The sequence below is a fragment of the Hyla sarda genome, chromosome 9, assembly GCF_029499605.1.
Source record: "Hyla sarda isolate aHylSar1 chromosome 9, aHylSar1.hap1, whole genome shotgun sequence".
Lineage (NCBI taxonomy): Eukaryota > Metazoa > Chordata > Amphibia > Anura > Hylidae > Hyla > Hyla sarda.
In genome coordinates this window covers 133,323,662-133,346,896 of record NC_079197.1, presented here as the reverse complement: position 1 = coordinate 133,346,896, position 23,235 = coordinate 133,323,662, and the positions used below count along the sequence as shown (strand labels likewise).

At 43.9% G+C, this 23,235-nt stretch overlaps 1 protein-coding gene across 2 annotated transcripts in view; it reads left to right on the top strand.

Moving 5' to 3' along the window:
• Nucleotides 1-11,610: 11,610 nt before the first annotated feature.
• Nucleotides 11,611-23,235, top strand: part of LOC130291504 (uncharacterized) — a 39,304-nt gene continuing 27,679 nt past the window's right edge. For both annotated transcript variants that reach the window (XM_056540273.1, XM_056540272.1), the window contains exon 1: nucleotides 11,611-11,632. The gene's annotated coding sequence lies outside the window, so the exon portion shown is untranslated. The remainder of the gene's footprint in view (nucleotides 11,633-23,235) is intronic.

Here is a 23,235-nt window from a genome sequence, read left to right as displayed (position 1 = left end):
CACTAAGGCAACAAGATCCGGCGAGGGAGTGAAGGGGAAGTGAGGTGATATAGGGAAGTGCACAGGTGTAAACACTAATTGGAACCACTGCGCCAATCAGCGGCGCAGTGGCCCTTTAAATCGCAAAGACCCGGCGCGCGCGCGCCCTAGGGAGCGGGGCCGCGCGCGCCGGGACAGGACTGACGGAGAGCGAGTCAGGTACGGGAGCCGGGGTGCGCATCGCGAGCGGGCGCTACCCGCATCGCGAATCGCATCCCGGCCAGAGGCGGTATCGCAGCGCCCCGGGTCCGTGGAACCAACCGGAGCGCTGCAGTGAGAGGAGTGTAGCGAGCGCTCCGGGAAGGAGCGGGGACCCGGAGCGCTCGGCGTAACAGTACCCCCCCCCTTGGGTCTCCCCCTCTTCTTGGAGCCTGAGAACCTGAGGACCAGACTTTTGTCCAGGATATTGTCCTCAGGTTCCCAGGACCTCTCTTCTGGACCACAACCCTCCCAATCCACTAAAAAGAAGGTTTTCCCTCTGACCTTTTTTGATGCTAAAATTTCTTTAACGGAGAAGATGTCCGAGGAGCCGGAGACAGGAGTGGGGGAAACAGATTTGGGAGAGAAACGGTTAATGATAAGTGGTTTAAGAAGAGAAACATGAAAGGCATTAGGAATACGAAGAGAAGGAGGAAGAAGAAGTTTGTAAGAGACAGGATTAATCTGGCGCAAAACCTTAAAAGGACCAAGATAGCGTGGTCCCAACTTATAGCTAGGGACACGGAAGCGGACATATTTGGCGGAGAGCCATACCTTGTCTCCAGGGGAAAAAATGGGAGGAGCTCTTCTTTTCTTATCCGCGAATCTCTTCATGCGTGAAGAAGCCTGTAAGAGAGAATTTTGGGTCTCTCTCCATATGATGGAGAGATCACGAGAAATTTCATCCACAGCGGGCAGACCAGAGGGCAAGGGGGTAGGGAGGGGGGGAAGAGGGTGACGGCCGTACACCACGAAAAACGGGGATTTGGAGGAAGATTCAGAGATTCTGAAATTATACGAGAATTCGGCCCACGGTAGAAGATCTGCCCAGTCATCCTGGCGGGAGGAAACAAAATGTCGTAAATAGTCACCCAAGATCTGGTTAATTCTTTCTACTTGTCCATTGGATTGAGGATGGTATGCAGAAGAAAAATTTAATTTAATCTTGAGTTGTTTACAGAGAGCCCTCCAGAATTTAGACACAAATTGGACGCCTCTATCCGAGACGATCTGCGTAGGCAACCCGTGAAGACGAAAAATGTGTACAAAAAATTGTTTAGCCAACTGAGGCGCTGAAGGAAGACCAGGAAGAGGGATGAAATGCGCCATTTTGGAGAATCGATCAACGACCACCCAAATAACGGTGTTGCCATGGGATGGGGGTAAGTCAGTAATAAAATCCATACCAATCAGAGACCAAGGTTGTTCGGGGACAGGCAGAGGAAGAAGAAAACCAGCGGGCTTCTGGCGAGGAGTCTTATCCCGGGCACAGATAGTGCAGGCTCGCACAAAGTCCACCACATCAGTCTCTAGAGTCGGCCACCAATAGAAGCGAGAGATGAGTTGCACAGATTTCTTGATGCCCGCATGACCTGCGAGATGGGAGGAGTGACCCCATTTGAGGATTCCGAGACGTTGGCGTGGAGAAACAAAGGTCTTTCCTGGAGGAGTTTGCCTGATGGAGGCTAGAGAAGTGGAAATCAGGCAGTCAGGAGGAATGATGTGTTGCGGAGAGAGTTCAATTTCAGAAGCATCCGAGGAACGAGAGAGAGCATCGGCCCTAATGTTCTTATCAGCAGGCCGAAAGTGAATTTCAAAATTAAATCGGGCAAAGAACAGAGACCACCTGGCCTGACGAGGATTCAGCCGTTGGGCAGACTGGAGGTAGGAGAGGTTCTTGTGATCGGTGTAAATAATAACTGGGAATCTTGATCCCTCCAGCAGATGTCTCCATTCCTCAAGTGCTAATTTAATGGCTAGAAGCTCTTGATCCCCGATGGAGTAGTTCCTCTCCGCCGGAGAGAAGGTCCTAGAAAAAAAACCACAAGTAACAGCATGCCCGGAAGAGTTTTTTTGTAGAAGGACAGCTCCAGCTCCCACTGAGGAGGCATCAACCTCCAATAGGAAGGGTTTAGATGGGTCAGGTCTGGAGAGCACGGGAGCCGAAGAGAAGGCAGACTTGAGTCGTTTAAAGGCGTCTTCCGCTTGAGGAGGCCAAGACTTGGGATCGGCATTTTTTTTGGTTAAAGCCACAATAGGAGCCACAATGGTAGAAAAATGTGGAATAAATTGCCTGTAATAATTGGCGAACCCCAAAAAACGTTGGATGGCACGGAGTCCGGAGGGGCGTGGCCAATCTAAGACGGCAGAAAGTTTATCTGGGTCCATTTGTAGTCCCTGGCCAGAGACCAAGTATCCTAGAAAAGGAAGAGATTGGCATTCAAACAGACATTTCTCAATTTTAGCATAGAGTTGATTGTCACGAAGTCTCTGAAGAACCATACGGACATGCTGGCGGTGTTCTTCTAGATTGGCCGAAAAAATTAGGATATCATCAAGATATACAACAACACAGGAGTATAACAGATCACGAAAAATTTCATTAACAAAGTCTTGGAAGACAGCAGGGGCGTTGCACAGGCCAAAGGGCATGACCAGATACTCAAAGTGTCCATCTCTGGTGTTAAATGCTGTTTTCCACTCATCCCCCTCTCTGATGCGGATGAGGTTATAGGCGCCTCTTAAGTCCAATTTAGTAAAGATGTGGGCACCTTGGAGGCGATCAAAGAGTTCAGAGATGAGGGGTAAGGGGTAGCGGTTCTTAACCGTGATTTTATTAAGTCCGCGGTAGTCAATGCAAGGACGTAGAGAGCCATCTTTTTTGGACACAAAGAAAAATCCGGCTCCGGCAGGAGAGGAGGATTTACGGATAAAGCCCTTTTTTAGATTCTCCTGGACGTATTCAGACATGGCAAGAGTCTCTGGGGCAGAGAGAGGATAAATTCTGCCCCGGGGTGGAGTAGTGCCCGGGAGGAGGTCGATAGGACAATCATAAGGCCTGTGAGGAGGTAGAGTCTCCGCTTGTTTTTTGCAGAAAACATCCGCGAAGTCCATATAGGCCTTAGGGAGACCGGTTACTGGAGGAAGCACAGAGTCACGGCAAGGGTTACTGGGAACCGGTTTTAGACAGTCCTTGGAACAAGAGGGCCCCCAACTCTTGATCTCCCCAGTGGACCAATCCAGGGTTGGGGAATGAAGTTGAAGCCAGGGAAGTCCAAGGAGAATTTCCGAGGAGCAATTGGGGAGGACCAAAAGTTCAATCCTCTCTTGATGAGATCCGATGCTCATTAGAAGGGGCTCCGTGCGGAAACGTATGGAACAGTCCAACCTTTCATTGTTTATACAATTGATGTAAAGGGGTCTGGTGAGACTGGTCACTGGGATGTTGAACCTGTTGACGAGAGAGGCCAAAATAAAGTTTCCTGCAGATCCAGAGTCCAATAAGGCCACAGAAGAGAAGGAGAAGGCAGAGGTAGACATCCGCACAGGCACAGTAAGACGTGGAGAAGCAGAGTAGACATCAAGGATTGTTTCACCTTTGTGCGGAGTCAGCGTACGTTTTTCCAGGCGGGGAGGGCGGATAGGACAATCCCTCAGGAAGTGTTCGGTACTAGCACAGTACAGGCAGAGGTTCTCCATGCGGCGTCGTGTCCTCTCTTGAGATGTCAGGCGAGACCGGTCGACCTGCATAGCCTCCACGGCGGGAGGCACAGGGACAGATTGCAGGGAACCAGAGGAGAGAGGAGCCGAGGAGAAGAAACGCCTCGTGCGAACAGAGTCCATATCTTGGCGGAGCTCCTGACGCCTTTCGGAAAAACGCATGTCAATGCGAGTGGCTAGGTGAATAAGTTCATGAAGATTAGCAGGCATTTCTCGTGCGGCCAGAACATCTTTAATGTTGCTGGATAGGCCTTTTTTAAAGGTCGCGCAGAGGGCCTCATTGTTCCAGGATAATTCAGAAGCAAGTGTACGGAATTGTACGGCATACTCGCCAACGGAAGAATTACCCTGGACCAGGTTCAACAGGGCAGTCTCAGCAGAAGAGGCTCGGGCAGGTTCCTCAAAGACACTTCGAATTTCCGAGAAGAAGGAGTGTACAGAGGCAGTGACGGGGTCATTGCGGTCCCAGAGCGGCGTGGCCCAGGCTAGGGCTTTTCCAGACAGCAGGCTGACTACGAAAGCCACCTTAGACCTTTCAGTGGGGAACTGGTCCGACATCATCTCCAAGTGTAATGAACATTGGGAAAGGAAGCCACGGCAAAACTTAGAGTCCCCATCAAATTTATCCGGCAAGGATAGTCGTAGTCCAGAAGCGGCCACTCGCTGCGGAGGAGGTACAGGAGCTGGCGGAGGAGATGATTGCTGAAGCTGTGGTAGAAACTGTTGTAGCATAACAGTCAGTTGAGACAGCTGTTGGCCTTGTTGCGCTATCTGTTGTGACTGCTGGGCGACCACCGTGGTGAGGTCAGCGACAACTGGCAGAGGAACTTCAGCGGGATCCATGGCCGGATCTACTGTCACGATGCCGGCTGGCAGGTAGTGGATCCTCTGTGCCAGAGAGGGATGGGCGTGGACCGTGCTAGAGGATCGGTTCTAAGTCACTACTGGTTTTCACCAGAGCCCGCCGCAAAGCGGGATGGTCTTGCTGCGGCGGTAGTGACCAGGTCGTATCCCCTAGCAACGGCTCAACCTCTCTGGCTGCTGAAGATAGGCGCGGTACAAGGGGGTGGACAGAAGCAAGGTCGGACGTAGCAGAAGGTCGGGGCAGGCAGCAAGGATCGTAGTCAGGGGCAACGGCAGAAGGTCTGGAACACAGGCTAGGAACACACAAGGAAACGCTTTCACTGGCACTAAGGCAACAAGATCCGGCGAGGGAGTGAAGGGGAAGTGAGGTGATATAGGGAAGTGCACAGGTGTAAACACTAATTGGAACCACTGCGCCAATCAGCGGCGCAGTGGCCCTTTAAATCGCAAAGACCCGGCGCGCGCGCGCCCTAGGGAGCGGGGCCGCGCGCGCCGGGACAGGACTGACGGAGAGCGAGTCAGGTACGGGAGCCGGGGTGCGCATCGCGAGCGGGCGCTACCCGCATCGCGAATCGCATCCCGGCCAGAGGCGGTATCGCAGCGCCCCGGGTCCGTGGAACCAACCGGAGCGCTGCAGTGAGAGGAGTGTAGCGAGCGCTCCGGGAAGGAGCGGGGACCCGGAGCGCTCGGCGTAACAACGGCATCTGTTGCATTAACACGTGTTCATATAAAGTGAAACCATATATCATCTAATGAGCTCTACCACAGGTGATGACACAAGTGCTGTACAAGCTAGATTTATACAATGAGACTGTAGACTGCAAGTAATACTATAATATTAAAACGTTTAAAAAAGCATACATATTTGTACCTGAGTTGTACCTGGCCCTGGTGTCTATGGGGACACCAATATTATCATTTGTCTGGGTAGTTCGTCGGTCAGTCCGTCGGGAGGACAGGAGTTGAGCGTAAAAAACAATATTGCATGTCCTATAACTCCTGTAAAATATCAGACACCCGACAGACCCCATTCAAGTCAATGGGATCCATTGGGACCCAGAAGTGTTAGTTGTGCTCCGGTAATGGGAACTTTGTCGGTCAGTCTGTCGGGAGGACAGGAGTTGAGTGTAAAAAAATAAATTGCATGTCCTATAAATCCTGTAAAATATCAGACACCTGACAGACCCCATTCAAGTCAATGGGATCCATTGGGACCCGGCGGTGTTAGTTGTGCTCCGAGCTGTTCCGGGTCGATTCGGTACAAAAAATATATAAAAAGAAAAAGCCAAATGGACCCTGAACGGGTCGAGGCACAATTGAGTGTGAACCTAGCCCTAAGCTATAACCATATCCTAAAGGTTCTAACCACAATCCATTATCTAGAATTAATATACATTATCATTACTCACAAATCAAAGATAATAAAGAAATGGAAGTTGGCACTCACCAGGTTTATAACAGAGAATTTTCTTTATTCAAATACAAATGGTGCAGTGCCAAACATAAAATTCAGGAAGACATGGACTCCGGGTCACCCGGCATCCATGTCTTTCTGAATTTTCTGTTTGACACTGCACCGTTTTGTATTTGAATAAAGAAGATTCGATGCTACGTACCTGGTGAGTGCCACCTTCCATTTCTTTATCATCGCTGCATTGTGGATTTGCCTACTGTCCAGGCTGAGCACTCTATGGTCGACACGAACATCCACACCGGTATCCAGTGTGTACAGGTCCCTAAGAACAGTAGCTGTTCCAAACGCGGTTTCTTTCTCCATGTGTATTATCATTCCTCATACTACATAAAATGATTATAATGTTGTAGGGTGGCAGCTCAATAGTATGGATCTCTATGTGTCACCATATGATGCTTCTCCTGGTTTGTGTATGTTAGAAATATTTTCCCCTAGATATGGAAACAATGGAGTAGGTCGCTATTATTTTGGATGCGCACAATATCGGAAGACTTCAAAGGTATGAAAAGGCTCCACATGACCCTAGAAGTGCTCTGTTATGGCTCTAGTAAAGAAAAAGAAGGGGGAGAAAAAAAGAGGACAGAGCCTCGTGTATTACCCAAGGTACCAGTATCAACAGGGACAGGGTAAGATCGGCTCTTCAAGATGGCCGCTCACCTGATAGGAGAAGAATATACACATATGACCCCAATGGGGTACTGTTGATCATCTGGAGACGAACTGCTGAGCCCAAGGTGAAATGGGAAGGAAGAGAGCTTCTCCCATACAGGATATAGAGAATGTTGCGGAAAAAAATACCTTTTGCGGGCGCTATTCCTGGTTCCAGTAAATTCAAGCAAGATGCTGGAGTATGGTTCAAGTGCTGCAGAGCAATATGTTTATTAAATATTAAAACCAATGACGCATTTCGGAGGGACAGACCTCCTTCCTCAGATTGGCCGATCTGAGGAAGGAGGTCTGTCCCTCCGAAACGCGTCATTGGTTTTAATATTTAATAAACATAGTGCTCTGCAGCACTTGAACCATACTCCAGCATCTTGCTTGAATTTACTGGAACCAGGAATAGCGCCCGCAAAAGGTCTTTTTTCCGCAACATTCTCTATTATGGCTCTGTCTTATAATACAAGCAGATGCATAAATGAGTTATTAGATATTAAGCCATACATTCTTAGTTAGGGTGCTCTATAGAATTAATATAGTAATAATAATAATGATTATGGCGCTACGTGTTTCCTACCATGTGACTTTGTGTTGCCTTCCCTCTACAATGAGCACATTCTAGACAACTGGGTCATTTCCATGCAATTATTTCTGTTATTTTCCTTAAACAAAAGGGCCAATCAGTTCTTGCTTGGATGCCAATAATAATAATAGACAAACCATTGTGAATCCTGCATAGACCAGTTGTTGTAAGCCTCAGCTGTGTGCCTGAAAAAGGCCATTCTATATATGGAAATGTAGAAGCCTACAATTAGGGACGCTTCGGAGGATTGTCATTACGTTGGTCTGTGCCGGGGCTTCAAAAAGCAGCAGCTGATGTCTCCATGTGACCAACATTCGCTCAACTTTGGAAACAATGCCAACATTTCATGCTGCCCTGTGCCTGGTATATGGGATATTTGTGGGGTTTGAACTCTGTTACCTTGATGGACACCTTGATATGCAAGGTCTTAAATCCAGCAAATTGCTTCTAGTGCAAACCACTTACAGGAAGAGTAAAGATAGAAACTTCTTCTGAATGGATTCTACTTCCAGGAAATTCTTTAACAATTGAAGTGTTGCAAATCTCTGCCTTTGATGTTTTATCATTTTAACCTAAATGTGTTTCCACATACACATGTGCCCTATAAATTCTGATCAAAAGAATAACTCAGATCTCCGAGTAGGTTTCCAGAAGTAGCCTGTTGTGTCCTTTATGGGGGATATCATACATGTCAGTGGGGCACTGTCCATTGTTCTATCTATCTATCTATCTATCTATCTCATATCTATCTCATATCTATCTCATATCTATCTATCTATCTCATATCTATCTATCTACCTCATATCTATCTATCTACCTCATATCTATCTATCTACCTCATATCTATCTATCTATCTCATATCTATCTATCTATCTCATATCTATCTATCTATCTCATATCTATCTATCTATCTATCTATCTATCTATCTATCTATCTATCTATCTCATATCTATCTATCTATCTATCTCATATCTATATATCTACCTCATATCTATCTATCTATCTATCTATCTCATATCTATCTATCTATCTATCTCATATCTATCTATCTATCTATCTATCTACCTCATATCTATCTACCTCATATCTATCTATCTATCTATCTATCTCATATCTATCAATCTATCTACCTCATATCTATCTATCTATCTATCTCATATCTATCTACCTCATATCTATCTATCTCATATCTTTCTATCTATCTATTGCACTGATTTACAAAAATAGATAATGTTCAGGTCTCCCAGATTTAATAACACAAATGTATGACCGAAAAAGGGAACCTTAAAAAGTTACTTTTATTATTATAACAGGTAAAATTTAAAATATTAGAAAAAGGCCGCTACCAGAAATCACAAAAATAATGAAAGAAGTGCACAAATAAACAGATATCCCTACTAGGCTATACCACATGTGGGATGAGAATGCACAGATGAGGGCTCATCAGCATGTACGGATAACAATATCACCCATGCATAATAACTCCTCACCAATACCTAGAACTACCCCATGAATATAACTATATGTATTACACACTATTAGTCATATACACACAATGCAGGTAGATTACGTTATCAACACCTATAGCTACCGCATCTGATCAAAAATCATGCATTTAGTGCACGTTTTCAGTTGGTTATGTACACACAAATGTGATTCAGTTGCATCATAAGACATTGACCACGTACGGCCAGACTTAACTGATAATTGCATGGACCACAAATTGTGCGCATTCCAACCATCTGAACTGCTAATGCACAATTATTGCGCTGTTCTGATTCAGATTACCACCGTATCACTAAACAGTTAAACAGTTTTCGCTCCAAGATAGTGGGCCCACATCTGTTCCACCTGAATAGTAAGTTAGTAAGTGACATCAAGGGTCTGTACGTAGCAGTTCACATTGCAGTAAGATACATCTCACGCTTTTACAAGGTATGTACCGTTGGGTTACTTTCTCAAAGTGTCTCCGTGTATACGCTCTAGATCACAAGGACATGTCCATATATGTATTACTCCATATATGTATTACTCCAAACACACAGCTTCCGTATATAATAACACACTCTTTTTGTTATTGCAATCACCTATGGCAACCGTTTTCCACAGTCAATATTAAGGCAGCAATTTTGTTATCATCCCGTTCCACATGCCGCCTATACCGCCCAGAGCACACGTTTCATAACACTTGGTATAGAATATTCAGCTCTGTATGTAATTTAAGTAGTCCTGCTCTTAGGACGTTGCCCAGGGATAGCCAGGTGGCTGCACTTAAGAGATAAAATTGTGAGTCTAGTAGACATGCAGCAGTTATATGCGATCACTCTAGGCAATGATGTCACTGCACATAGCGTTTTGTCTTGTATATGTGACACTTCATTGCAGTATTGCAAGGCATATATTATGTTCTCTATTCACACCGAGTATATTAAACAGCAGCTAATAGTGATGCATTCATACAGGACTAAGATGTATATAGTTCTCTGTCCATAGGATATATCGGATATGCTCCCAAGGTGTGCATAGTGCCTTCAGTTAGTACTAACTATTACCGCTGCATATGAACAAGTCCATATCTGATATCAGTGTAAGTGTGCATACAGTACTTAGCTGGGAGTTTCTGAAGCTGTGGTCGGGTCTCGCTGGGTCCGGGGTAGATGATCCGTTGGGTCCAAATTTACAGGGTCCAACACGTTTCAATAGCCAATATCATCAGGGACCTTTTAATAAAGCTTGGTCTCCTTTCTGTCATTCTTATGCATAAAGCACCTTAAGTGCGGCTCTGATGGCGGCCGTACTGAACTGACCTATCTATCTAATATCTATCTATCTATCTCATATCTATCTATCTATCTCATATCTATCTATCTCTCTCATATCTATCTCTCTCATATCTATCTCCTATCTATCTATCTATCTATCTATCTCATATCTATCTATCTATCTCATATCTATCTATCTCATATCTCTCTCCTATCTATCTATCTATCTCCTATCTATCTATCTATCTATCTATCTATCTATCTATCTATCTATCTCATATCTATCTATCTCATATCTATCTATCTAATACAAACACCTTACCGTGGTGGGACGGTCCAAGCTATTTGGCCGCCAAATTTGCAAGCTAAGTACCTCACTGTTTCATCATTTCATATTTTCATTTATTGCACTACAGCTGTATAGATTTTCATGTTCGATCTATATACTCCTGTTTCATCTATATCTTTGTGCTAGCAGTGTGCTGCTGTATTCTCCTGTTGCTGCTATCTATCTATCTATCTCTCTTTCATATCTATCTATCTATCTATCTTTCATATCTATCTATCTATCTATCACCTATCTACCCATTATAAGTGGCATTTACTTTTATATGGTAATTGCAGACTAATGTTGCTGTCATTTAAAGTAGGGCTACATATCAATATCAATGCCAATAATCCCCATGAAATAGCTGTCCTACATTTTCACTTAGAACACCTACATTTTGCAGCCCCTTTCCCACTGCCATTGTGCCCCATCGGCAATCATCCGTCAGGCACTTTTTTTTTTCTTGTGCCTTAACGGGCGTTATTTTTGATGGGGTACAACTGGAAACAATGGGTCCTGACAGATCCCATTTACTAATAATGGGGTCCTTCGGGAGCCGCTGTTTTCTGGCAGGAGTAGCGGGAGGATAAAACGTTGCATGATGTACAGTATATTTCCCCAACGGACGTCACACTGCCGTATCACAACAGCAGTGGGAAAGAAGCCTTAGGCACCTTTACAGGCCATGCTACAGACCGGGGCTGGCACTTGCCTGTACAATAATTACAGATGACAATTGGACTTGTCAATTTAAATAGTGGACAGGCCAGGAGCAGTCTGTAGTTATTGGTGAACTGTAAGAATAATTGTGAGCCACTATTTAAATAGGCACGTCCAACGACGGTCCCATCTGCAATGCATGCAATTAGATACAGGGAGTACCACATGCTAAGAGGACACTTGTAGCTTCTGGAAATGTGTGAAATATTTGGTAAAATGGGTGTTACTATTCCCATTGGGGGAGATTTATCAAAACCTGTGCAGAGGAAGAGTGGTGCAGTTGCCCATAGCAACCAATCAGATTGCTTCTTTCATTTTCCACAGGCCTCTTTAGAGGCCTGTGGAAAATGAAAGAAGCAATCTGATTGGTTGCTATGGGCAACTGCACCACTCTTCCTCTGCACAGGTTTTGATAAATCTCCCCCCATTGTCTCTTTGATGAGATTGAGCAATTTCAGACTGTGCTGGAGAGTGGCTCATTAATAAGGAGAACAATGAAAGGTTATTAGTAAATTTATTTATACATTTCCAGGAGGCATAACAGAGGACCTGCACAACACAGAGTTTGGGGAAAAACGATACTTTTGCATTGATAATTCATGCAGGGACTTGATATGTCAGGAGAGAAAACAGAACCTCTTTAAAGGGGTACTCCGCTGGGAATTATTATTATTATTATTATTTTTTTTAATCAACTGGCGCCAGAAAGTTAAACAGATTTGTAAATTAGAATAAAAAATAACCAACCCCTCAAGGTTAGTATCAGACAACCTGATACATAAGATAAATATACTACAATAAAGATTAGGATCGTGCTTCAATTTGATGATATAGATATTAAATATTTATTAAAATACACAATTAGTACAATTAAACCTCGTAATACTGGGTAATAAGTGTTAAATAAAATATAATCTAATAAAACATGTATCATAACATAATACACACACCGATATATAGCATCACTATGAGGTATCAAGAGTAATAGATCCTTTGATGCTCCGGCATCAGAAAATAGACTGGTAATCCACAATAGGATATAGTTCCAAGGAAATATATAGTAGATGGGTATATAGTTACCAGCCTGTTGGTGACCCAGCAGATGTTAACACACGTGGACAAATGATGAGGTCCGCAACCTCATTGGATGGTACGGGATGCTGGCATGCGTCGCCGCGGCTGGTTTGCCTGCCACAGACCCAGTTGTAGTGAATGCCGCTTGCAGGATATCCGCTGATAGATGGTGGTATACAGCCTTTGTGTGCAGACCTCGTGGTGTCCTATGGCGTGTGACCTCACGGGCAATCGGCAGCAATGCCTGGATGTTGGAGCTGGATACAGGACGGCTGGTTGATGCCGAGCTGTGGTTGCAGCCCAAATAACTGGCTTGGAGTCCTCATGTTAGCGTGTGGATATCGGGGATGCGGTATTACAACACCTAGACGCGTTTCAGGGCACTAGTTTGTCAAAACGGCCCTAATCTTTATTGTAGTCTATTTATTTTATCATGTATCAGGTTGTCTGATACTAGCCTTGAGGGGTTGGTTACTTTTTATTCTCTTTTTTCAAAGAGGTGTTGGTGTACAACCATCATACCTCGGCTAGTTCTTTTCTTTTTGAATTTATTTTCTGTCTGACCACAGTGCTCTCTGCTGACACCCCTGTCCATATCAGGAACTGTCCAGAGTAGGAAAAAAAACCTCGTAGCAAATCTCTTCTGCTCTGGACAGTTCCTGATATGGACCGAGGTGTCAGCAGAGAGCACTGTGGTCAGACAGAAAGGAAATTCAAAAAGAAAAGACCTTCCTCTGGAGCATACAGCAGCTTATAAGTACTAGATTTTTTTTAAAATAGAAGTAATTTACAAATCTGGTTAACTTTCTGACACCAGTTGATTTAAAATATTTTTATTTTCCACCGGAGTACCCCTTTAAGTAATTCTGAACACTAGGGGGGGACATTTCAACAAAAAGGCTACAAAGCTAAACTCATCCAAAACATAACAGAGCCTTGTGACCTCTTCCTAAGCAACGGGTTCACCTGAAAAGGCCTGAGTGGCTTCTTCTCCGGACAATGGATGGTTGTCTACGTTAATACTGACATTCCAGGAACTCACAGACAGTAAGCGGCTTTTGTCCATGATTTACACGGAAATAGGAACCGCGCTCCCATCATTTCCGCCAAGCCATATAAAGTTGTTACAACTACAGAAGAAAGAAACAGACAATGATTTTCTAGTAAATAGTTAATCGGTCATATGACTTTAGTGGAATTCAGCCTAGAGACATTTTTATCAGACATAGCAGACGTGGAAATGAATTAACATGATTATTTCGGGGCAAATCCTTAGATACGGGTGTTTCACAAGACAAAATATTGTGAATCTGCGTGTGATAAACAAGAGAAGGGTTGTTCTCTCATGTATGATTCATTGGGTAATGTGACCTGTCTTATACTTTAAGTTTATTTCCTCTAATTATACAGATTGGGGATTTTAATGACGTTTTCTGAGACAGAATTTCCTCTGTCATAGAGTTTTTCAACTTTATGATGTACCCCTTGTCTGTACAGTGGTCCCTCAACATACGATGGTAATCCGTTCCAAATGGACCATCGTTTGTTGAAACCATCGTATGTTGAGGGATCCATGCAATGGAAAGTATAGGACAGTGGTCTACAACCTGCGGACCTCCAGATGTTGCAAAACTACAACACCCAGCATGTCCGGACAGCTGTCCGGGCATGCTGGGAGTTGTAGTTTTGCAACATCTGGAGGTCCGCAGGTTGAATACCACTGGTATTAAAAGGTTGTACTCACCTGTCCCAGCCGCACCGGACCGTCACAGCTGCCCTGGATGTCGCCCTCCATTGCTGTCGCCGCGACCCCGAGGTGTCCCCGACGCTCCGGCAAGGCCTCTGCTTCCCCGGCATCCTCGCTCTCCGTCGCCGCCATCACATCGCTACGCACGCCGCTCCTATTGGATGACGGGACGGCGTGTGCAGCGACGTGATGACGACGATGGAGAGCGCCGACAATGCAGGGGATCCCCAAGAGGAAGCGCCGGAGCCCCGAGGACAGGTAAGTGATCGTCAGCGGACCACACAGGGCACCGTAAACGGCTATCCGGTGGCAGCTGAAGCAGTCTGCGCTGCTGGATAGCTGTTTATGCGATGGCCCCGACATACAAAAGCATTGTATGTTGATGCTGCCTCTGAGACGCCATCGCATGTTGAAATGATCGTATGTTGGGGCCATCGTAGGTCGGGGGGTCACTGTATTAATACATTCTTCTGAAGCTGTACATGGAGTGCTGTACTAGCCAGAGCTAGTACTAGCCAGGAGGCCACGGGGTCCCAGCTATCGGAGACCTTCAGGATCAGATACTTATCCTTCATCCTGTGGATAGGAAATACGTTAATTTTCACTAGACAACCCCTTTAAAGGGGTATTCCACTGGAAAAAAAATTTTTTCCAAATCAACTGGTGCCAGAAAGTTAAACAGATTTGTAAATTACTTCTATTAAAAAATCTTAATCCTTCCAGTACTTTTCAACTGCTGTGTGCTCCACAGGAAGTTCTTTTCATTTTGAATTTCTTTTCTGCCAGACCACAGTGCTCTCTGCTGACACCTCTGTCCATTTTAGGAACTGTCCAGAGCAGGAGAGGTGCTCCTACTCTGGACAGTTCTTAAAATGGACAGAGGTGTCAGCAGAGAGCACTGTGGTCAGGCAGAAAGGACATTAAAAAAGAAAAGAACTTCCCGTGGAGCATACAACAGCTAAGTACTGGAAGGATTAATATTTTTAAATAGAAGTAATTTACAAATCTGTTTAACTTTCTAGCACCAGTTGGTTTAACAAAAAAATAATAATTCCAGCAGAGTACCCCTTTTATCTGTGGCTGAAGTTAGCTAAACATATGCAATAACTGTTGACCAAACTTTTGTTCAGTGGAAGGTTATCTATCCCAATTTCCCCATAGACATGGATATTTGGCACACCTGAGCATTTATGTATTGCTATTGGGGAGGGGTAAGCCACAGCCAGACAGGACACCATACATCTTAGACAGTCCAGTCGACTAAAACCACTGAAGGGGCAATCAGTGCAAATTTAGACAAGAATGGCTGAAAATGTGCCAAATTCATAAGAGTGACTCAGTTTGTGCATTTTTGGGACATTTAAGCCATGTTCCCTTTTCTGCTAGGCCTTGCATTCCTTTGATAAGCCACATCCCATTGTCAAGTGAGTCACAAAGGTGTCTAAAAAGTCTTTAAATCACGTGGGAGGTTGTTACTTGTCAATCTTAAATAAAAGCCTCTTGTTTTGACTGATTTATTAAGAAGTCTATGCCTCTTAATACACTTGGCTGACCTCCCCACTGCACTATACCAGCTCTAAGCTGCCACCAGAAACTTTCCAAAAAGACTTATTGCCCTAATGACCCTTATAAAAAAAAAAGTGCTACTTTTTTAGACTTGAAAATCGGCATATTCACCTCAATAAACTGTCACTATTAAAATGCGCGAAAGTCATGTAAGCCATTTTTGTCTGCATATTGCATCACATTTAATTTAGTTTAATTATCTCCCCCATTGTCTCTGACTTTGGCGACCTTTACACAGACAGCTCCGCAGTAAGGTGTAATTCTTCATTTTCCCTCTGGAGGCACTGCAGGAAAAATGAACACTGCTGCAGGATTTTCCTACAGACAAAACTACAGCTGATCATTCATGAGGGGTTGTATAATGCACATTATCTATACGGAGTGCTTCATGGATATCTAAATGACTGTAACTTGTACATAATAGTTCGGAATATCTTGACCTAGATGCCACATTAAGAAATAATGCTAAGTCGCTATAGGTCAGTCATATTTTGCCTTACAAATTATGGCAAAATTATATTTTTGCATCGCTTGTCAATTCAGGGAGGAAATTCCTCTGCACGTTTTTCTCTTGGCACATATCTAGAAGTAAACTTCGTCCCCTATTTTCTCATTTGGATATTAATTTGAGAATGACAAATGCCTCAGAGTGATAAGAACGTCTGAAAATATTTCACGTTCTGAACTTTCTTGCTTTTACAGCAGCAGCTCCTCGTCTGGTTCCTAGTCCCTTCAGCATTTAGTCTAGACATTCGACTGGAAACTTGGTTAAAAAAAAAACAGCCAGTCATCAGAATTAATCTTGTGTAATGAATTCACGGGCGCTGGGTGAAGCAGAAGGGTCAGCTGTAGGCCCAAAATGATCAGATCAACCAACTACATCAAAGACTGTTGACAGCCTGAAGGGAAACTGACAGCCGGTTCAACCACACTAAACCCAATACACAGTGTGGGGGTGAACCGGATTAAAATGAGGTATAACTTACTCTGATTGATGCCGCTGTTCAGGAGATACAAGAAGTATTAGTCTGTTGCTAATATGCTAATACCATCTATTGCTAATATGCTAATACCGTCCATTGCTAATATGTTAATACTGTCCATTGCTAATATGCTAATACCGTTCATTGCTAATATGCTAATACCGTCCATTGCTAATATGCTAATACTGTCCATTGCTAATATGCTAATACTGTCCATTGCTAATATGCTAATACCGTTCATTGCTAATATGCTAATACCGTCCTTTGCGCAATGGAGGCAGGAGCCGGCATAGGGTTTCCCTGCCCTCATCCAATCAGCTCCCATATGCCTTTCAACAGTGTGCTCACATAGGTGAAGGATCCCCCATGAATATTTAAGAGATGGGTGGTGGCTGCTGCTGTGGACCAGATAGTTACATCTGTAGATTGCCGCCAACACACTAGTGTGTAGGGGCACCCAATTTGGAAAGCCTTTTTTCCTCATAGCTATACCTCAACTATGAGAGACATAATGAGAGAAAAAAATCCATAAAATCACATTGTCTGATTTTTAAAGAATTTATTTGCAAATTATGGTGGAAAATAAGTATTTGGTCACCTGGGTAAGTATTTGGGGAACCAGAGTAATAAAGGGAATGGGAGGACTACAGTACCCAGAAAGATTATCAGAATTAGGGTTATTTAGTTTAGAAAAAAGAAGGCTTAGGGGAGACCTAATAACTATGTATAAATATATCAGGGGGCAGTACAGAGATCTCTCCCATGATCTATTTATACCCAGGACTGTATCTATAACAAGGGGACATCCTCTACGTCTAGAGGAAAGAAGGTTTCCACACCAGCACAGACGGGGGTTCTTTACTGTAAGAGCAGTGAGACTGTGGAATTCTCTGCCTGAGAAAGTGGTCATGGTGAACTCTGTAAAAGAATTTAAAAGGGGTCTGGATGCATTTTTGGTGAATAACATTACAGGTTATGGATTCTAGATTTATAGGGACAGAACATTGATCCAGGGATTTATTCTGATGCCATATTTGGAGTCGGGAAGGAATTTTTACCTCTAGTATGAGGGTTTTTTGCCTTCCTCTGGATCAACTCAGTTGGGACTCATTAGGGATATAGGTTGAACTTGATGGCCTTTTTAAACATTATGAACTATGTTACTAAGTTATCATGTTACAAACAAGCAAGATTTCTGGCTCTCACAGACCTGTAACTTCTTCTTTAAAGGGGTACTCCACTGGGAAATATTTTCTTTAAAATCAGCTGGTGCCAGAAAGGTTTGTAAATTACTTCTGATAAAAAATCCCAATCCTTTCAGTACTTATAATACACAGGAAGTTCTTTTCATTTTGAATTTCCTTTCTGTCTGACCACAGTACTCTCTGCTGACACCTCTGTCAATTTTAGGAACTGTCCAGAGTAGGAGCAAATCCCCATAGCAAACCTCTCTTGCTCTGGACAGTTCCTGACAAAGACAGAGGTGTCAGCAGAGAGCACTGTGGTCAGACAGAAAGGAAATTCAAAAGGAAAAGAACTTCCTGTGGAGCATACAGCAGCTGATGAGTACTGGAAGGATTGGGATTTTTTAATAGAAGTAATTTACAAATCTGTTTAACTTTCTGCCACCAGTGGATTTAAAAGAAAATGTTGTCCAGTGGAGTACACCTTTAACCTTTTGGGGATGCAGGCTTACAGGTACGCCCTGCATCCCCGATCCTTAAGGACCCAGGGCGTACCTGTACGACTGTGGGAATTCTGGTCCCCGCCGCTCGTTCACTAAAATGCTGGTGTTAGCCTAAATTTTTCATTTTCACAAGGGAAAATAGGATAAAAGAACCCAAAATTTGTAACCCCATTTCTTCTGACTAAGAAAATACCCCATATGTGGATGTAAAGTGCTCTGCAGGCGCACTACAATGATCAGAAGAGAAGGAGCGCCATTGGGCAATTTGTCCGAAATTGCAGGCCACTTGTGTTTACAAAGTCTCCATGGTGCCAGAACAATGGACCCCCCCCCCCCCACCATGTGACCCCATTTTGAAAACTACACCCCTCATGTAAAGTAATAAGGGGTACAGTGAGAATTTACACCCACAGGTGTCTGACTGATTTTTGGAACAGTGGTCCATAAAAATGAAAAATGTAATTTTTCATTTGCACAGCCCACTGTTCCAAAGATCTATCAAACGCCAGTGGGGTGAAAATGCCTACTGCACCCCTTATTAAATTCTGTGAGGGGTGAAGTTTCCAAAATGGGGTCACATGTGGGGGGTTCCACTGTTCTGGCAACATGGGGGCTTTGTAAACGCACATGGCCCCCGATCCCGTTCCAAACAAATTCTCTCTCCAAAAGCTCAATGGTGCTCCTGCTCTTCTGGGCATTGTAGTTCGCCCGCAGAGCACTTTAAATCCACATATGGTGTATTTCAATACTCAGAATAAATGGTGTTTTGGGGGACATTTTCTCCTATTACCCCTTGTAAAACTGTAAAATTTGGGGAAAAAACTGCATTTTAGTGAAAAAACATTTTTATTTACACATCCGACTTTAACGAAAAGTCATCAAACAACTGTGGGGTGTTAAGACTCACTATACCCCTTGTTACGTTCCTTTAGGGGTGTAGTTTCCAAAATAGTATGTCATGTGGGTTTTTTATATTTATTTTTTGCTGTTCTGGCACCATAGGGGCTTCCTAAATGCGACATGCCCCCAAAAAACCATTTCAACAAAATTTGTTTTAAAAAAGCCAAATGTGACTCCTTCTCTCCTGAGCATTACAGTTCGCCAGCAGAGCACTTGATGTCCACACATGGGGTATTTTCATACTCAGAAGAAATGGGGTTACACATTTTGGGGGGCATTTTCTCCAATTACCCCTTGTAAAATTTTGGGGAAAAACTGCATTTTAGTGGAAAAAAAAATTCATTTACACATCCGACTTTAACAAAAAGTTATAAACCAAAAGAAAAAAGCTAGCCACTATATTAGGATGCACACCACAATTGTACTGTAGAAAGGTATAGAAATCTTTATTAAATCACACAACAAAAGCACAGACATTTAAAACCACTTAAAAACATCAGAAAAAATGGTGGAGGATGATTATCCAAATAACCACCTGCCCCCCCGGGTATACACAATAAGTAAATAGTAAGGGTCCCTGGAATGAAAGCCAGAGAGAAAAAAAAATTCCTGCATCAGTCAAGCTGGAAACAAATAAATAACAAGTATGGCCATGACCTAACATCCGAGTGTACAATGGCTATCACAACCAGCTTATACTGAGCATGGTTAACTAATGGACAATATACATGTGTGCCAGGGGCTACCTCACAACCAAGGGGGGGACACAGCCACACAGCTGTGTCCCCCCCCCCCTTGGTTGGTGAGTCCCTAAGGGGTTAGGAGTTTCCTCTGTCCTCCACTCGTTACCTGTATTAATGGCACCTGTTTGAACTTGTTATCAGTATAAAAGACACCTGTCTACATCCTCAAACAGTCACACTCCAAACTCCACTATGGCCAAGACTAAAGAGCAGTCAAAGGACACCAGAAACAAAATTGTAGACCTGCACCTGGCTGGGAAGACTGAATCTGCAATAGGCAACCAGCTTGGTGTGAAGAAATCAACTGTGGGAGCAATTATTAGAAAATGGAGGACATAAAAGACCATTGATAATCTCCCTCGATCTGGGGCTGCATGAAAGATCTCACCCCGTGGTGTCAGAGTGTTAGAGTTCAATCTCTCCTCCATCTTGCACACTGACCTCTGCACAGGTCACAGCACATGCCTAGAAAGCTTTCCCATAAAAGTCAATAAGGATCCCTCCAGTCTATTGTTTCCCATCAAATATCCATGGGCCTGCTGTAAAGCATACCTCTAAATGCTGTGCAGAAAGCTAAGACTATACGGCTGACCCCTTAATAATATGCAGAAAAAAATTACACTCAAAAAATGGAAACTGAATTAAAAAAATATTATGTTTCAGTTATGGTACTTCATGGTATACATCAACATCACTTTATGCCAGTGGGCCAATGTATACCCTGAAAACACTTGAATAATGTGAACATAGCTGTAGAAGGATACCAAAGTGCTACTCTTAAGATATTAACATCTTAAGAAGTTGTCCGGTTGTAATAAAAAGTGCTCAGGGTGGGGGGACAAATAAAATGACAAGGACAGAGGATAGAGATGCAGGAGGCTTAGTGGAGATGATGTCACTCACATCAGCAGGTCATGTGTGATGTCACCTTGACCTGACACTCATGTTGCTGCCTTTAAAGTTAAATTCTGCTGTGTGCCACTTTAAGCACATGCCCCACAGGTTTGTCACCTAATTCTAAACACTGCGAATAAATATTGTGAATTTCTAAATTCATGGACAATCTTACCCAGGCACCAGCGGGCTTCCATACTTGTCTTTCCTAAATAAATACTTAAAGGATTGCTTCAAATAACTTGCGTGAAGGAATGTTTAAGAAAGTCTAGACATGCCCAAATTTATTTGACTTTTTCATGAGTCATAAGGGCAATTCAAAGCAAGTGATTTGAAATTCCTAAATGTAACAAGATGTAACACTTTTTATATTTCAAGTTAGGGATGAGCGAATCGAAATCTGACCAATCCGAATTTGTTACGTATTTCAGGAAAAATGAATATCGCCATGATTCGATCGCGCAGATTGCTTCATTAAACTCCATTTAGTTTGGTCCAGGCTCCAGGGCATCTAAAATGGCGGATCCACATGTGAGGACATGGGGCAAGGAATCCTGGGAAGGCAAGAACAAGGGTAGGCGGGATGACCCTGAATCACATGCAGCATGCAGCCTATCAGCAGCCAGTCACCCCTGTGATCTCACAGCACTATATAATCAGCAGCCATCTTGCGACCAGTCACTTCAGTCTTTTATTGTAGAGAGAGAGAGAGGGACAGACAGCGCTGTGTGTTGCACAGAAAAGCATTTTTACAGCAGCGATTCACCTCCCAGTCACATCAGCGTTCTATTACAGAGAGGGACAGACAGCAGTGTGTTGCACAGAAAATCATTTTTACAGCAGTGTTTCCCGTCCCAGTAACATCAGCGTTCTATTACTGAGCGGGACAGAGATCAATCTGTTGCACAGAAAGGCTTTTTAACAGCAGCGATTCACGTCGTACTGGAGTGCATTGTCCTCCACCCATTAGTGCAGACCACATACGTACATCTAAATGGTGTACCATTTTGTTCCTGTTAAAGACTTAAAGGAGAACTCCAAAATATAAAAATTGTCTCCCATACTGCCGGCAGTAAAAAAATAAAGATGTACATGCCTTCGTCCACTCCTCCGGGGCCTCCGGTAACCGGCTCCGGTCTCCGCCGCGATCCTCTTCCTGGTTGCTGGTGGTCAGCGAGTCATACTGCGCTCAGCCAATCACCGGTTGCAATGAAGTCCCGGCTCGGCCGGCGATAGGCTGAGCGGCAATGTGACGTTTTCGGCCCCGGCAGCAGGGGCCGGTGTAGTGAAGAATTTTGTGTCTTGATGCGTTCTCACACTGCCGCTCAGCCTATCGCCAGCCGAGTCGGAACTTCACTGCGGCCGGTGATTGGCTGAGAGCAGTATAACTCGCCGACCACCAGCAACCAGGAAGAGGATCGCGGCGGAAACTGGAGACGGTTACTGGAGGCCCCAGGGGAACGGAGGAAGGTACATCTTATTTTTTTACTGTGAAAGGCCAGGCAAAAGTACACACCTGCTGGTGTTGTAGACAAATATTTTTTAAGTGTAGTGGAGCGTATTGTCCTCCCCTCATAAGTGCACACCACATACATACATCTAAGTGGTGTACTATTTTGTTCCTGTTAAAGTCTTTAAGAGTTGACCCTAATTACATCAGAAGTAGAAGGCAAGGAGTAAGCATTCTTTTTACAGTAACAGGTCACAGCAATAAAAGTGAAAGAAAAAGAACCTGTTACCGATACAAGGTGTGGTCATATAGCAGGGATTAAGGGATATCAGATCCTGGGCAGGTATGTAACACCTACACATTTTATGACTTTTTGATCTAGTTTGCCATTGAAGACCACATAAAAAAAATTAACTCAGTGGTGTCGTACTATATCACTAGGTATTGGCACTATTTCCTAACACAGACCTGTAGCAAGGCCTTTTTTTTCATCAAGACCAAATGTTCAGTTTGCTGACCTAGCCCCTTACCCTGGCCAAGAAAAATTAGCTTTTTGGCACTCAAGTACGCCCAGCATGCACGGCACACTTTCTCCCCTAGCCCTTCCCCCCACAGCTCTGCTCATTCCTAATCAGTGAGGGTCTGACCGCTGGAACAACCATGACCCTTCATATAAAAGGTTTGGGGGGGGGGGGATATATTAACCTAATTATGATTTTTAATTTGAAAAAAAACTTGTAATGCTTGTGGTTGGAATCCATCAGTGCATTGTCACTCTTGACACTCACCATTGCCGGGTCTCTGTCCATGCTCATTTCTCTATCCCTAGCCATCGCCATGCTGCTTTCTCTACTCTAAGGCTGCACTTACTTTGTCCTATAGGGGGCAGGTGCCTGTTCTTTTAGCCTGTTTGCTGACTGATTATTGGGCCTATTGTATAGGGCAATATCAACCTGTTGGCCACTGAACAAAGAGGCAGACAAGGAAAAAGTAGGAATAGTAAGCCTTGAACATCTTATCTCTTATTGTCAAGTAAAACACAAGCACTTAAATGCATTCC